This window comes from Furipterus horrens, unplaced genomic scaffold, assembly GCF_987537825.1.
Source record: "Furipterus horrens unplaced genomic scaffold, mFurHor1.1.pri manual_scaffold_1, whole genome shotgun sequence".
NCBI classification, from domain to species: domain Eukaryota; kingdom Metazoa; phylum Chordata; class Mammalia; order Chiroptera; family Furipteridae; genus Furipterus; species Furipterus horrens.
In genome coordinates, this window is record NW_028327171.1 from 187,608,172 (window position 1) to 187,614,247 (window position 6,076).

A 6,076-nucleotide genomic window follows, 5' to 3' on the forward strand; every position below is an offset into this window, starting at 1 on the left:
ATTTTGTTTCCCAGGGATACTTGGCAATGTCTAGAGGCTCCATCTTTTTTTTTCCTTAAGGGTTCCCCTTCCTGTTCCCACCCCCATATCTTCAACTCTCTTTCACCTGGCTAACTCCTTTTCATCCTATAAGATTGACCCTGGTAACCCCAACCAGAAAATCCCCCCCTATGACTAAGATATAGATAGCACGCCTTGATATTTGTGTGGTCCTTCTAAAATACCACAAACATGTCTCTCTGACAACCCTAATCACTTTGTATTATAATTGCATCTATGTGTCTCTCCCTGCGCTGGACTGCAACACCTAAAGCAACCTGGAGAAATTACTGGCTCCTCAAGACCGGGGATCAACATCCTGTGTCTCATACATAAGCTCTCAGCAACAAAGAATTTCCTGGCACAGAATGTCAATAGCGTCAGCATTGAGAAACCCTGCCCTAAAAAATATCACTAATGGAGCAAACCCTTAATTTTCATTAGGGTTATCTCCCACCCTCTGGAGTATATGTGTCTTTCCAAGGCCTCCAATTATTTACCATTTCCTGGTCATCTAGTCTGATTAACAAGATTAACACAATGCCATCAATACAGTGGGCTAATTATGTTTTGCTGTATGTCCAGATGCCCAGGTCCCTTAAGACTATATTGCGATAGAGTTGAATTAATATTTTATATTATGGGAGAATTAACATAACACAATGGTAAAACTTAAAATGTATACTGTTGTTCAGCCCAAGAGAATGCAGTTTTAAATCCTCCTTATCATTAGGAATGGAAAACGACTCTTTCATTAGTTCAACACCCACTTACCACTTACTTCAGGTCATGTTAATCTATTTAGATATCACAATCTGGCACAACAACTGCAATTGAGGATACTACTTGATTGAATTAGTGATAGTTCACTGTCATCCTCTAGGAACTGTGTAACCTTTGAAAAGGTCAGGCTTTACTGTAGACATGATGGGACCACCATCTTTGTGTTCTTTAGGTCTTAAGGCACTAATCTGTGCAATATTTCCTAGGATATAATATCTTGCAGTGTTACAAAGGAGATGTTCAGTAGCCTTCCTGCATATGTTCTTATTCCACAGGCCAAGAAACTAACATCGGAGTTTAGCTAACTTCTAAGTATGTTCATTACAATTATACATTTGGGAACTTGGGAAATGACACTTAACATTATGAACCTATACATCCTGACTCTAACATGGGCCACTATCATAGTTTGGGTGCCAATGTCAACTTGGACACTGTATCCACAGCCCTCAAAATATTTGCTTATTCCACTTTTCCCAGGATATAATTACCAGGGCAAATAATAGGTACTTCCAGAGAAGTACTAGGAAAGTGGTCCCCAACCTTTTTTGGCACCAGGGACCGGTTTCGTGGAAGACAATTATTACAGACTGGGGTCAAGGAGATGGTTTCAGGATGATTCAAACCTATTTCATTCAAGCTCACCTCCTGCTGTGTAGCCTGGTTCCTAAGAGACCAGACCGGTACCGGTCCATGGCCCAGAGTTTGGGGACCCTTTACTAGGGGATTCACTAATACGTATTTACCATGGTATTACATGGTCCTTGGTTCATCTTCCTTTAGCTTCTCTTTCAATTAAATAGTCTGAAATCAGACTTTACTTCTCTATTACATTACCTTCTTTCATAACTCCATTTATCCTTATGAAATTAAGATGTCAGAATCTGATTCCAAAATGGGACTAGTTTGGAATCAGTTCTCTGAGTTACCAGAGACCAGCTCTACCATTTAGTCTCACTGCTACCTTTATGCCTAGCAGTTTGCTGCTGTTATGACAACTAGAGCCTCCTGTGAGACAGAAAACACCCCCTCCTGCCATCTTCACTGGAAAACAGCAGCTTAATTCTCAATCTATATTAATGGTTTTCTTTTTTTTCTCTTTTTTTTTTTATTGTTGTTCTATTAGTTGTTGCATTTTTCCCCCATTGCTCTCCCCTGCTCCACCCACCTCCTCCCTAATGGTTTTCTTTATTGCTTCCAACAAACCCTGTCCTCTGATATTTCTCTTTACAAGAAACAATAACAAACTTTTAAAAACTTTATTTGGTGGTAAATGAATTCCTAGCATAGGGATGAACTAAAAGCTTTCATATAAAGAAATGGCTTCAGCGCTGTCTGCTGTGGCTCAGTGGACTGAGTGCGGGCCTGTGAACCAAAAAGTCACCAGTTTGATTACTAGTCTGGGCACATGCCTGGGGTGTAGGCCAGGTACCCAGTTGGAGGCGTACAAGAGGCTACTGATCAGTGTTCCTCTCCCTTTCTCCTTCCCTTCCCCTCTCTCTAAAAATAAGTAAATAAAATCTTTTTAAAAATTGTAGCTGAGTACAACTATATATTGAGTCCTGAGAGTCCTCTTAGCAAATCATCAAACCTACCAGTGGTCTGAGGAATATGAGGTGGTACCTACCTCTTGCAGTTTTTATTACTTCCTTATATTAGTATCCTCTTTTTGCTTTTTTAAAAAAATATTTTATTTTTAGAGACAGGGTAAGGGAGGGAGAGAGCGAGGGAGAGGAACATCAATGTGTGAGAAAAACATAGATTGTTTGCCTGAAACATCTATCAAGAATGCCGCAACTGAGGAATTGGCCTGCAACCCAAGCATGAGCCCTGACTGGGAATCAAACAGGTGACCCTTCAGTTTGCAGAAGGAAGCCCAATCCACTGAGTAACACAAGTCAGGGCAGTATCCTCTTTTTGTCACATTAGTTCTCCAATCACTATTTAACAAGGTCCTTATATTAAATTTTCTTTTAAAATAACTGGTATAGCCCCGGCTGGTGTGGCTCAGTGGATTGTGTGCCAGCCTGCAAACCGAAAGGTCACTGATTTGATTCCCAGTCAGGACACATGCCAGGGTTGGGGGCCAGGTCCCAGTTGTGGGCATGCAAGAGGCAGCCGATTGTTTCTCTTGCACATCAATGTTTCTCTCCCTCTCTTTTCTCCCTCCCTTACCCTCTTTCTAAAAATAAATAAAATCTTTTTTAAAAATGTAAAATTCAGTCAAGGAAGGTGTTCTTGCAACCCAACATTTCACAAAGATAATCCCTGTATGAATCATTGAGCATGCTAGGAAGATTATTCTATTGATCTACAAGATGAAAGATAGCCCTGACTGGTGTGGCTCAGTTGGCTGGGTGTCTTCCCACAAAGTAAAGGTTGTGTATTTGTTTCCGGCCAGGTCACATGCCTAGGTTGCAGGTTTGATCCCCGGTCCAAACATGTATGAGAGGCAATCCATTGATGTTTCTCTATACTTTGATGTTTCTATCCCTGTCTTTCTCTCTTCCTTTCCCTCTAAAAATAAAATAAAGATAAAATAAAAGGTGAAAGACAGAAAAAATATATATAGTTTTTATTATGGAAGATTACAAACATCTGTAAAAAGTAGATATAATACTATTATAAACTCTCAATGTACCCATCATCCAGTTCAATAATTATCAACAGATGATCAATTTTGTTTCATTTACTTTATTCCTCCGCCCACACCGGGTCACTGGATTACTTTAAAGCAAATCGCAGACATATTTCACCTGTAGAATCTTCTTTATGACTCTCTATGGAAATAAAAATTTCAGTTGAATTTCCCAGTCTTGTACATGTCTCTTTATAGCTTCTTCAAAACAAAATTCAAATAATGACCCTTGAATCTTTTAAATCTACAACAGTACCCTCTTCTTCTTTCTTTACTTGAAGAAATTATATCATTTGTGTTATGGAATTCTATATTCTGTATATGGCAGATTGTATCCCTACGATGTCATTTAACGTTTCCTTCTATTTCATGTGTAAACTAGCATAACTAAAAGTTTGACAAGATTCAGATTCAATTATTCTGGCAAGAATATTTAATATGTGGTGTTGTGTAAAATATATTTTTGATAGCATAGTGGGTTTGGACTCTTAAGATATTGCTTCACACGGGTCTGGGCTGTTTTAATTTACTACTAATCTTTTTATATTCTATAGACAGACCTTTTAATCCTCCACTTATGGAAGCACTCTCACCTACCAAAACTGAACCAGAGTTTATCACCTTTAAGCCTATGACATTATTCTTTCCTTTGCTGAGAAGTCAAATGAATACCATACACTGTCATCTATTAAAGATTCCTTTTTTAAAATCTTCACCTAAGGATATATTTATTGATTTGAGAGAGAGAGAGAAACATCAAATGACAGAGAAAGACTTAACTGTTGCCTCCCAGATGCACCCCAACCAGGGATCAAACCTGCAACATAGGCATGTGCCCTGACTAAGGATCGAATTCAAAATTTTCTGGTGCACGGGACGATGCTCCAACTGAGACAACTGTCCAGTGCTTAATTTTTTATTTTTTTATTTTTATTTTTTTATTGGCAAACTATTCAATTGGGTGGCCCAATTCAGCAGGTATTTACATATGTCTGGGAAGAGTTGAATGAGAAAATGTTTTGTGAATTTAATAAAAAGAGGCCTTATATTAGTACATCATATGCTAAAACACATGTTTAACAGGGCTTCTAGTTAACAGTAGTAATAGTTTAAAATAGAATTTAGTAGGAGGTGACAGTGTAATGCCTGTATTTTGTGGGCACTGGTAACCACTGTGGTTTTTTAGCAGGTAAGTTATAGGATGAAAATGTGTTTTAAAGGAAGACATTACTGGAAATATTTAGGACTTAAGGCAAGAAGAGCAGGGATTGGGAATTTGAAGGTACTCTGATATAGAATTGTTTGGATACAGCTACAGAACCACCTGAATCAACAAGTACATCCTGTGTTGTATTGAAAAGCGTTTGACAAACTTTGTACTGGGAATTTCAACTCACTCCACAAAGCATCTAGTAAGGAGGGATGACTGCAATGAACAAAGCAAGAGAGGAAAATAATAAGCATACACACACACAGCAGCTAATATTTCTGTAAATGTAAATCAGATCAAGTCACTAACATACCCTCCAACTCAAATGACCTCCCTTCACACTTCGAATAAAATCCAAAGTTTGTACCACAGCCTGCCAGGCACTGTGATAAAGTCCTCACCGTCTCTGACCTCATTTGCTACCACTTTCCTCACTGTCTGTGATCCAAAGCCCTTGCTCTTGAGGAAACAGGGCAAGGTGTTCTTGCCTGGGTCCTTTACCCTTGCTCTTGCCTCCACCTTAAGTACCTTTCCCACCAAATATTCACATAATTCACTTCCTCACTTCATGTATGCCTTTGTTCGGTATCACTTCCTCTGAGACCCACCTGACCTCCCTATATAAAATAGCACCTCACCTTACCCCTTTCCATCTCCTTACCCTTTTTTTCTACAGCACGTGACTTATCTAACATTGTATTACATGCTAATTAATGGGTTTTCCCCTCTAAAACTAAAATCTATGACGGTAAAGACTTTTCTTCATTTATACAGCACCTAAAACGGCAAAGAGTAAGCGCCCCCAGAATACGTTTACTACATTTACTCAACCAGAATTACATTTGCTTCTCAAAACTGTCTGCAGTAGGTCGTATCGCTGTCCTCAGTTTACAGGAAACTATGATGTACACAGGTTAAATAAGGACCTGGGAACAAAAGGAGGGGAAAAAATGTCAGGACTTGATGACTGATTCCTGAATGGGTACATCAAAGCAAAGTTGTCTGGTTTGTATGGAATAATGGAAACGCAAACGATACACGAACACCAAATAAAATGCTGGCCACTCAGGAAGAAAGCACGCAGAACCTACGTGTGTCCCCTAAGGACGTGACCTTATGTTGCCCTCACAGTGCCAAGGGGTAAGCACGGCAGGTATTGTATTAGACAATCATTAACATCAAGACTGGAGGCCAGACTTGGCAGCCTGGAGCAATGGCGGGTCCGGCTCAGCACTCACCGGTTGGACAGTGTTACACAATTAAGACAGAGAATGTCCGGCTTCCTCCCGCCCTGGTATGAGCTCACAAGCTAGGCCTCGCAACCGAAAGTAGGGCCCCGACCGCGGCGGTTGGAAAATCCCGGGAAGAGTTCCAGTGCGGAAGGCGTGGTTAACAGTCACTAGGCC